The sequence below is a fragment of the Cyprinus carpio genome, chromosome A12, assembly GCF_018340385.1.
Source record: "Cyprinus carpio isolate SPL01 chromosome A12, ASM1834038v1, whole genome shotgun sequence".
Classification (NCBI taxonomy): Eukaryota; Metazoa; Chordata; class Actinopteri; order Cypriniformes; family Cyprinidae; genus Cyprinus; species Cyprinus carpio.
The window spans coordinates 19,238,166-19,250,383 of NC_056583.1; the positions used below are offsets into that span (position 1 = coordinate 19,238,166).

Genomic DNA, 12,218 nt, shown 5'->3' on the forward strand with positions numbered 1-12,218 from the left:
CATTATCCCTTAAGCAGCACGCGCCGCTGGTGTAGTGGTATCATGCAAGATTCCCATTCTTGCGACTCGGGTTCGATTCCCGGGCGACGCATACTTTGTTAAATTCCTAAAACAGAAATATTAAAGAGACTGCTTGCACAATGTAATTAACATCAAAATAAATTCCCAAGAGTAAGTAGATTGTTTGCACGTTTATTTACATTAAAGGCAAAATAACTAAAATAATAAGAGCACAACTATAGATCTGGAACTTCTTTAAGTCTGTCTAAATATCATTTAGTAATTGCAGTGTCTTCTGGTCCATATCCTTTCCTTAGGAAGGTGTGCTAGACACTGATTAATGTACTGTAACATAAAATACTATACATATTTATATATTTTGCTTTTGTATTGTGGAGTGACACTTTCATAAACTTTTCTATATTCCTCTGATTATATCATGGTAAATATTACAATAACATAGCACAACAACAGTGATCAGCAATAATGATAAGCCTAATACTCACAATAAAAATAATAAGGTCATATAGATCATAACACAGTCTCGGAGGTAAGAAGAGGATTATCCTTCACCTGAAATGTTTGCGAGGCAAATGTTGGATCACAATAAATTAAAACACAATAAATTATATAAAGAAAACGCTGTATCCCAAAGTAGCATTTTAAAGAAGCCAATACGAGTCTGATCGGCTGTGTTTCGATTGAGTGAAAGATTTACTGAATCACTCACCAACTAGCATATTTCTGAATGAATATGAATGAATCTTTTTAGTGAAGGGATTTAAAAGATTCACTTGAATGAATCAAAGCAGCATCTAGCATTCACATTTTTCAGATGAAATACGAGTTGCCTAATTGTTGATTTTTTATTTACAGACACAGGCTCTTCTGCGAACACTTAATCCACAGTCATGGACAAATACTAACTAAAGTAACTAAAGTAAACAGTTATGTTTTACTAGTCTCGGTGTAAGTTACTGTTGAAAATGCTACAACTTTAGAATATTATACTGGAGTGTTTTGGCTAATTTAATTACTAATTTTGGTTAATGTTACTGCCATCTTGTACGTGGAGGATAAAAAACGCCTGCGAAATGAATACATGTAAGCAAAGATAGCTCTCTCTTTTTCTTTTTTGCATTCTCAGATGTTATAATTTTAGATGCTTTCTTTTAATTTAGTTGATATACGAGTGCATGCTTAGTTAATGTCCTTGTAGGCATCACCTTGTTCTTTTAAGACATATGAAATAGACCTTACAGTACTCTGCTATGGAAACAACTTTATTGCCTGTGAACAAGAGGATTAGGTTGACTCTAAAGATATTCTTTACCTAGAGTGTAAAAGACTTAGCGACTGACCTTAAACCATGCTAATGGCAACGAATATCTTTTCAAGAGATCTAATTCTAAGAGAACTAATTTGGAACTTTTAGAGGGAATAACTATGAATTACTATTACTTTAGAGGAATTACTGTTCATATTTTTTGTTATTGACACTTACGGCTTTTAGATGTGCAGCTGCAGGCGTGTGTCCATGCACTGCCAATGTGCATTTTTTCTGCCACAAGAAAGTAGTTCAAATGACTCATGTAACTTTGTTTTTAATGTTGTAATAGCATATAAACCCCAATTGCCACCTGCTGTCCACCATTGCCTGCCCTTCAGGGCATTACTGAAGCATGTGGATGAGGTTCTGTTCCAGGGAGGGACCATTTGAGCATTCAACAGCTGTGCAGCAGCGGAAGCAAACAGCAAGTGAAAGCAGTGGAGAGCAAGTACGTGCAATCACCCCTGACCCCTAAAGTCCACTCTCTCAGGAGCTCTCTTGTGCTAATTTGATTTAATCTGCTGAAAATTGGGCTTCACCATATCCCTCTTTTCTTTCCAACCAGTGACGGTGTCTGTAATCGGGGGGAGGAGAACGCACTTCTAAAAGCCTTCTCAGTGGACACCGAAATCCTGAAAACCCAGCATTGTTCCCCCAGGTAGTGGCCTTGTTGTCTAGGGTCACCGGCTCCATGGTGAGATAACGATCATGAAATCAAAGCAAAGGTGAACAACAGACAGGCTTCACGCAGGAGTGTGCACAAGCCTCCTGTTCCTCTCTGAGACCTGGGGCGGGACGTATTGAAGCTAATCATAGGGTGAGGGGGCTGGATGCACACAGGAAAGGATGTTCCTAGATAAAACAGTTCAGATGTTTAAAATCTGAACAATAAGTCGGAATCGCTGCATATGAATGACCAGAAGGGCTAGTGATCTCCATTTGACTGGGAGCAATAGGGATTTAGTCATGACGGTCTGTCAAATCACATTGCTGCAGATGTGCTGCATAGATGGAGGTGGCAGCTGGAAGCACATACCTGGCTGTCGCTTAAAGGTCCCAGTGGCTCATATTTTAACTCCTAAACCACAGTTTGTTTGACAGAACTGTCCCCAGGTTGGGTAGACATGACAGAATGAGGGTATACAGATGAACTACATTAAAGGGATAGTTCACCCAAAGATTAAAATCTGTCATTAATTACTCACCCTCATGTCGTTTCAAACCCATAAAACCTTCATTCATCTTTGGAACACAAATTAAGTTATTTTTGATGAACTCCGAGAGCTTTCTGACCCTGGATAGACAGCAAGGGAACTACCACGTTCAAGACCCAGAAATGTAGTAAAGACATTGTTAAAATAGTCCATGTGACATCAGTGGTTCAACCTTAATTTTATGAAGCTGCGAGAATACTTTTTGTGCGCAAAGGAAACAAAAAAAACAACTTTATTCAACAATTTCTTCCCTTCCAGTCAGTCTGCTGCCATTGACGAGAGTACCACGGCACATGCGTGTGATGCTGCTGACACACGAGCCAGTGTTCTGGCGTAGAACACGCATGAACTGCGCCTTGTTTACAAGCAGAGGAATACACACATGTGTCATGGTACTGAATGGTAGCGGAGATGATGAAGATGGAATGCATTTTCATTAGGCAAAATATTAGATAAACAAATATGCAAAGGTCAGGGGAAGTGTAGTTCATGATGGGGTTTCAATCCTGCTGAAACATGTAGACAGTTCTGTGACCGCAGATTCTGTGTGGGCCTGCTTAAATGTACTGCCAGCAATACAAGATGCTTTTTTTTTGTAAGTCTCTTTGGTAAGAAAATTTCTGCCAAGAAGATTGACATGTAGTTAAGATTTATTTGAAAGTTTGAAACGATTCGTACTGCAGTCCAGTGTTAGTTCTCCATCCAGAAGTGCTTGTGTCATAACGTCAAGCCACAGAGTCACAACAAAGGAATCACCATTATATCAAGAAGCTAAGCTTGAGTCTATGTAATTCTCGACCAGGATGCGATGTGAAAGGAAGCACAGTAGAAACAGATGGTTTGGTTTTCTTTGTCAAAACCATATTTGTCTTTATTTCCTAATAATATTTTCTATGGAGGGAAATCTGAGGCTAAATATCCAGTGGCAGAAGTAAATACTTGAGTCATTGACTAAATATATTCTGTCAGGAGCTTGATGTTGTAACTCTATCTAAACCTGATGACATCACTTAAATACAAAAACAGTGGAACAGCTTTTCTTTTATTATAAGACTCCAAAACCTTGCTGTCTGCATAGGCAGCTGAAATACACTTTACAAAAGGATGATTTGGGATATTACATGAGCACTAAGTGCACAAGAGATCTGACTCAACATTTGATTTATATTTATATCGCAAAAGTGCTGCAGGAAGAGTTCTAAATCCTGGAAATATGTTAGCATTTTTGCACTTCCAGTTCCATCATCCAAGTTGTTTTTCGAATAACTGCCTGAAATAAGGTATAAGGCCTGACATAAGCTCAGGATATTTGAATGTTTTATTCTACAAAACAAAATAAATCAATAATATCAAGCGCTTTATTTATTTTTTAAGCTTTAATGTGTCTTGAAGAAGGCAGTTGCTAACAATGAACAGGTAAACTCCTCTACTCACTAATGCACTTTTACAGCCTCTTTGTATTTATACTGGTGCTCTTGCAAACTATTATATCTCATCAAACTCATATAGATTTTAAATAAAGATTGAAGAGTTGTCAGAAGCATAGTCATGCACTTGTGATGCAGTTTGTTATCCTAATTCTTGCTTTTTACTTCAAAACGTGTAGGAATCGTAAACTTTAGTGTTTTTATATTTAAAACTAAAACTATTTAAATCTTTTTATTAATTGAAATAAAGTCACAAAATATTAAATGAAAAACTTGTACATTAGAAATTAAGTTTACTGAAGTACTAAAATTACTTGAACTGATTTTTTTTATGTGATTGCATTCCAGTGTCATTTGCGATGCAAGAATTTGACCATAAAAGTGTCTCAGAGAGCAGCATAATTATATGCCTACATACACCCTATAATGCCTTAAAATGCTGCCTACTCAGGCAGCTCACTAGGTTTTGAAAAAGAACCATAATGTATCTGAGGAAACTGTAGCATTAAAAATAAAATCTGAAGATCAATGGATTGTCTGAAGCAACCTAAGTAGGAACTCTCGCTAAGGTATCGTTTCTAGAAGAAGCAGAAGGGAGATGGAAGTTGGATCAGTTAGATTTGCTGATAAGGACAAAAAACATTAAGCAGAACTTGGGTGGGCAGTTGCCTGTAATTCCAAGCTGTACTATTGGACTAATTACCTCCTAGCCCATTCATATAGTTAACCTGATTGCTCATTGATTGGTTTTTATCAATAGCAGACATTGTGTGGTTTTGGTAACTTTAAATTGTTCAAAAGTGCCCATGATTAGGTCAGACTGGTGTGGATCAAAGGATGGCGGTCTGGTAGACAGGGTGCGTGTTTTTTTTTTTTTTTTTTTTTTTTTTTAACTCGACATATTGTTATTTCCAAGTGTCAGTCTCTGTTTTCTGTGATGCCTCCCTGCGGGGCTCTGGTTACCAACTTATGACAGACCTGAGAGTTTGGTGCTTGAATGGAAGTAAGGAATCACCTTTAGGTGGCGCCCTTGATCTGCTCACTGCTAATGAAAAAATCTCATTGCTGCTGCCTGTTAGAAATTATTTACCAGCCTCATGCAACAGTGTGTCATTATTTCCACATAAATACAGCATTTCACTTTGTCAGCTCCCTGTCTGTTTAGTAACTCTACCATGCTGCTTGACATTATACTACCATATGAATTCCTGTTTCCTCTTAAAGGGATAGTTTACCCCAAAATTAAAATTCTGGCATCGTTTACTCACCCTCAAGTTGTTCCAAACCCGTAAGAGTTTCTTTCTTCTGTTCAACACAAAAAAATATTTGGAAGACTTGGTAACCAAACAGTTGCCAGTAGCCACTGACTTCCAAAGTATGGAGAAAAAAAAATACTATGGAAATGAATGGCTACCGATAACTGTTTGATTACCAGCATTCTTCAAAATATCTTCTTCTGTGCTTAGGAGAAGAAGGAAAGTCTTACAGGTTTGGAACAACTTGAAGGTGAGTAAATGTTAACAGGATTTTCATTTTGGGGTGATGGCAGACATTTGTCTTTCATAAACTCTTTATTTTATTTTATTTTTTTGTGTTTAAGTCTGTTATTCTTTGGTTGTTTTGCTGATTGTCTGGGTAACACTAAAAAGTGTGACAGAAGATAGTTGCATCTTATGTTTTTTAATGTAATATTTGCATATTTGTTTCATACATTTAAATCTTAAAAAGTATTAGAATACATTAAGTAATGCATTTCATGGCAGCTGTAGATACAGACAACATTTGTATATAGCAACCAATGTGTTTGAGACAAGCACCCTATTCAAGAAAATAATATTATTGGTCTTATTCTCAAAGGAGACTTTGGAGTTTTAAAAGGCTCTCAGTCCTGGCCAACCATAGTGACCCAGACATGTATAGTCGAAAGTGATGATTGTTATAATTTACCTGTTTTCAAAGGCATAAATACGGAGACGCGAAAGTCAAAGGTGAACTGCGTAAAACTTCCTGATCAGAGGGGGGCAATGGAGGGAGGTAGACTTAAACAAGTAGCCAATTCACACAGGAAAGATTTCCATAAGCAAGCTTTACTATATTTTCCGACTTTAAAAGCCAAGCTGAAATGAATGGCAGTCTAATTCAAGCAGGCTCTGTCTGTCAGTCTAAGCTACAGGTTAGCTGATGAGTGTTCTGGAATTTGTGTTCAGGACATTTCCAGTTATTTACCAAATGTTTAGTCAAATAGTGCTGCTGTAAGAGTTTTATGCACAGCTTCTATGAATTTAGGTTTAGTTGCTTACAGCAACCCAGAGGAAATTTTTATTGATTTAAGATGGTCTTTCATAGCTCAGGATTGGATTAAATGTTTATGTGATCTTGTGCTATTCTTGTAATGTATTTGCAATTGCTTATTGTTGTGTGGAGTTGATTTTAAATGATTTATATGGTCTGTTGGGCTGTGAGTTCTTGAATATGTTTTATTTTACTGTCTACATTTGTCTCAGATGTTTTTTCTGCATTCCTGTAAAGCAAATAGAAACAGATACAGTACAAACGGGTCAGTTGTTGTCATACAGATTGGAAGTATTTAATCAGATCATATTGAAATCTTACTTTTCATAGCAGATGTTGATAACTTGGCAAATCTGAACATAGTTTGAGAAACTATTAAAGGAGACGTGTGATGTTACTGGGGTCTGTTTTTCAGGAGAAAATTATAAGATGCACAAGACTTAAGCAAAAGTCTCCACTTGCCTGCAATGTACATTTTCATTCAAAAGTGTAATTAAAACTTATTTAGCAAGGACACATTAAATTGATCAAAGGTGACTAAAAGTTCTATTTCAAATAAATGCTGTTGTTTTGAACTTTCTATTAATCAAAGAATCCTAAAAAAAATACATCACGGTTTCCACAAAAATATTATAGCCAAATTATTTTTTAAAAACATTGATAATAATAAGCAATGTTTATTGAGCACTAAATCAGCATATTAGAAATCATTTATATTTATTTTTTCAATTTTAAATTGTAATAATAATTTACAGGATCAACGTTTTTCCTTTTACTTACTTTTTGATCAAATAAATGCAGCCTTGGTGAGCATAAGAGACTTAACCCCCCCACCCCCCCACCAAAAAAATACTGAAACTTATGAAAGGTAGTGTATTTCATTGTTCTGTTAGAGGAACAATTGAGAAATTAAAGTAACCTTGTGTAAAATGTGACTAAATGACAGAAGTATAAAATATTCACAAACAATTTTTGCATAAAATATTTCTCAAAAACGTCCTTATAACTACATTCACTGATTAATTATATATATATATATATATATATATATATATATATATATATATATATATATATATATATATATATATATATTATATATATATATATATATATATATATATATGCATCATTCTGCATGTCTTATTCTTGGTAATTGTTGTGATTATATCTATATGACTTGGGAGAAGTGTCAATAATTAGCTCATAAATACACAATGTGTGTTGGTACAAGACCAAATTTCTTTTATCACTTAAAAAAAAATAAAAATAATAATAATCATCTATTTAGGCCCTTAAGAACAGGAGGTTGCCCTGATTTTCTGCCCTGTTACACTGTCAGGGCTGTTTTTGTAAGTCATGGTAATGAGTGGGATTAGTCCGCTATAACACAGACAAAGCGGTCACTGAGCAGAACAGTTAATGAAGGGTGCTATTGGAGACGTCCTACGGGCCTGACTCCAGAACTTCATCCTGATTTAACAAGCAATTAGACATTACTGAACGCTCACCAGAGATGTTACTCTTCCTTGGTCACAGGACACAGAAGAACAGCATGTGATAAGTCATTTAGAAAGATGCACAAATTAGTTTAGAAAGATGCATAAATGCACAAACACATTCACACATGCTTACACATTTGAAGCACTGAAATCTGCACATTTTAGCTACTTTTAGTGATTGTTATCTGGAGAGCGAGTTACATTGCCTCACTTTTGTCTCAGGGGCTATCAGATTTCAATTCAAGCTGTGAGTTTAAACTGGATTTAACCTGGTACAAGAGGGATTGCTGGCGGTAAAGCTACAGTATAGTCAAAGCTCAAATATATGAAGTGAAAAAATCTGTAACTTAACATTTAACTTAATATTAAAGCGCAATCAGCTTCAAGAACAAACTTAAAATAGATACATATTTCATTATAGTTTTATATAAACACTGAGTGAAATTTCGACACACTGTGATGACGATGTCAATTACATTTCTTTCCATTACTCAGATATGTTTCACCATGGTTCAGAAGATCAATTATGTTGAGGTTATTAATGTTCTGGCTGGATCGAGGAAGTCATTGATGAATGATTTCATCATTTAATCTAAATGTCAGTTAACTCGTTGTTCATTTTTCAGAACTGGTTACCCTGTCTGTGACGCCCTCCCCTGATGTGACACTGTTTAATTTTAAGTCACAACTTCAGTGGCCTCTCCACACAGGCGCCCATTGTTCTCTTTGACTGACTTCACTGTTCACCAGCGATCCTTTTCACATAAACTCAAGTGCCACATCAAAAATGGACCATGAGAATGATTTGTGTTTTGAATTAAGTTATTAAAAGAGTTCTATTGTATATTGTTGCAATGTAGGAAACAACCTACAATATACAGCAGGACCAGATGTTGGAAAACCCGTTTTGTTATCGCCTCCACCAATCAGAGAAAAAAAAAGTTGCAGTCAAATCAAATAGAATCTATCCTTCCTCCCACAAAGAATTCAATTAAGCCACAAAAACATAGTAGTTATAGAGCATTTTAGGGCATAAGCAGAATTTTAAAGTGTTTGGTTAAATAGTTTTATTCAGCAAGAATGCATTGAATTGATCAAAAGTGACAAGACAATTTTATAATGTTACAAAATAATTCCATTTCATAAATAATGCTCTTTTGATCTTTCTATTCATCAAAGAATCCTGAAAAAAGTGTCTCGGTTTCTACTAATATGTTAAGCTGTTGATAATAAGAAAAAAATGTTTCTTGAAAATTCAGCTTTTCATCACAAGAATGAATTACATTTTTAAAAACATTCAAGTAGAAAACTGTTATTTTAAATTGCAATGATATTTCACAATCTTGTATTTCTGATTGATCAAATTCAGCCTTGATGAGCATAAAATACTACTTTAAAATGTATTAAAAAATCAATCAATCAACCCCCCCAAAAAAGTTTTTGATTGTTTTTCAGTAAAAATAAAAATCTAAAAATGTAATGCAATATCGCTTGTCAAGTAAATGTATGGATTTTTTTATTATTTTATCTGGAAAATGTAGACAAAAATGCATTTTAAGAATTTTTTTTTTCTTCTTCATAGTATAGGTTTCAAAAGAGCAAAAGTTTTGTTTAAAAAAGTTCAGACACAACAGCTGCTAAAGTATGATCAGATTCAGTAATGATTTTAATGAAGCAAAGAGCCAATTGCAATTGCAGCAACAAAAGCATTTGGTCTTGAGTGCCAACGTGATTGTCCCTGGCATAGTTACCTAATTTGAGTGATAGTTTGTGCTCACAGATCAGAAAAATCAATCCTGAGGAGCATGTTTCTGTTTATTGTCTTGTGTTTAAGAAGCTTCCTGAGGTTTTCCTGCTTTAGTCTCTCAGCCACTCACTATGAAGTCCATTAGTTATGTGTCTTGAGGAGAAAAATAACCATATAAGTCATTGTTCATTTAATATATTTAATGCAGTCGGTTTAAAAAAATGTAAAAATCCATTGGCTTTCACATTGTGGATAGAAACATGCAGTTAGCAAAAGGTTTTATTTTCCCAGGACTAAACTGCTGGACACAAATACAAACCCACTATTAGGGCTAAAGTGTGAGAAAATGTCGACAGCTCCAAGAGCTGGGCATTGACACATGGCATGAGGGGCATTGTGCTTGTCATCTTCCCAGTCACAAACACCTCTTAAAGCACACATATACAGATGCACTCAGCAAAATTACACCAATGATTGTTTCCGTGTGGAGCTAAAGGTGCCAAGCGGAATGAGTCAGGTCTGTTAGGGAGCTGCGGTGACTGGCATGGATTTCTTTGACTACTGACATTCCTCTCAGCTGCGGTATTCACAGCCTTCACTGTAATAATCTGCCCTGTTCATCAGGTGTTTTCAGTTCGTCCCAGTGATGTGTAATAGACACCTCCATTGGGGAGGGTGAAAATAGACCATGCTCTGAGCTGCATTAGGCGCTGAGGCTGTAAGATACGTCTGCTGAAATTCTGGAAAATTCTTGAATAGTGACTACATGAAACACATTGAAACCGTTCGTGGCAGCTGTGTGAGAAATGTAAACATTCTGTCTTATAAAAACTTAACGATGTAGAGCTTTGTGGATGACAGAATAGGTATTGAATAAACCCTCTATTTCATTCAAGAATGTGGGCTTGATGAGCAGCATGGATAGAGCAGGATGGTCAGTGCCTACTAAAATGTGGCATTGCATTAAAGGTGTATATATTAAGTTCATGCATTTTCTGGGAATCAAAGATATGGTCTTGTTACCGCCATTCTACAGAAACATAAAACTGCTAAAATGTGCTAACATACATTTTTATGCCTTAAGTTATAAATAAAACAAAGATTATTGGAGTACTTTTTCAAGGAAGTACTATTTCAGTCTTTCTATTTCAGTTAATTGCCATTTTTTTGTAATTGTAAAGCAATTTCTGAGTTTTTTTTTCTACATCAGTTTTTTTTTCAGTGTAGTTATAAAAGTAGCAGTAAATTAATATTATTATTATAATATTATAAATTAATAAATTTGTATTTTTTTTAATATATATATATATATATATATATATATATATATATATATATATATGTGTGTGTGTGTGTGTGTGTGTGTGTGTGTGTGTGTGTTTGTTTGTGTGTGTGTGTGTGAGACCCTGGACCACAAACGCTGGGGTATATGTCAATTTTTCTAATTTGAAATGTATACATAATCTGAAAGCTGATTAAATAAGTTTTCCATTGATGTATGGTTTATTAGGATCTGACAATATTTGTGTGAGATACAACTATTTGAAAATCTGGAATCTGAGGGTGCAAAAAAATCTAAATACTGATAAAATCAGCTTTAAAATTGCCCATATGAAGTTCTTAGCAATAGATATTACTAAGTTTTGATATATTTACAGTAGGAAATTTACAAAATATCTTCATTGAACATGATCTTTACTTAATATCCTAATGATTTTTGGCATAAAAGAAAAATCAATAATTTTGACCCATACAATGTTTTTTGGCTATTGATAAAAATATACCCCAGCGACTTAAGAGTGCTTTTGTGGTCCATGTTCCCATATAATATTATTTTTATTTATTTTTCTCTAAACACAAGAATAAAATATATTTTTTCTTAAAAAATAAATACATTTTCAAATAAAATGAATTGTAAAAAATATGATTTGGATCCATGAAGTAAAGTCCTGATCAAACAATACAAGGGGCAACCCTGATGAAAAACATATTGCTTCATCTGAAAATGGGCCACATAACCTAATCTATTCTCCATCCATTATATTTCCTTCTCAGTCAGTTACTTCAAATTAGCAATAAACATTTGACTAAGTTTTAAGACTGAGCCTTACTGATCTGGTTTGATGGATCATTTAAAGAGACTCTTGGATGCTCATGAGCATTCCATTCTCGTGATCCAGAAAACTGGTCTCCATTGTTGTAAAAAAATAAAATAAAATCTGTCCTAAGAGCAGGCCAAAACCAGAATGATGTTCCCACACACAACAAAAACCAGCATTTGTCATGTTGTTCATACAATAGAGGCGACCAGGCTTTCAACACATCTCTGCACAGCTCCAAACACACACTCTGCCATCTTATTCTTTTGACTTTCTATAAAATGTGCTTTAGTCCACTCATCTCTGACCATCTGAGGAGTCTTGTTAACCAGCCGCCTTTGATGTGGTAACATCCAGATCCACTTCATTCTGCACTGTGTACGTGTTACTCATGTCAGTAAGTTTGGGTGTTTGTGTCATGCAAAGACGAGGCTTTTACTGGAGTCTGTGGGAAGGTAAACATGGAATGTAGGTTGCTTTGATTTTCTCAGTGCTAACCAAATAGTTTGGAAAATAAAATGGAGGTCAGTTGCCATGTTGGCTCCTCTCTGATTTAAATATGGTCCGCGAAAGGACTTTCTGTATTCTGTAGCGGCAAAAGGCATTA

The 12,218-nt window shown here is 35.2% G+C and overlaps 1 non-coding gene across 1 annotated transcript; it reads left to right on the forward strand.

Annotated features, from left to right (window-relative positions):
• Window positions 1-20: 20 nt before the first annotated feature.
• trnag-ccc lies at window positions 21-91 on the forward strand. Its single transcript has one exon. It is a non-coding gene; the product is annotated as a tRNA-Gly (tRNA).
• The last annotated feature ends 12,127 nt before the right edge of the window (window positions 92-12,218 follow it).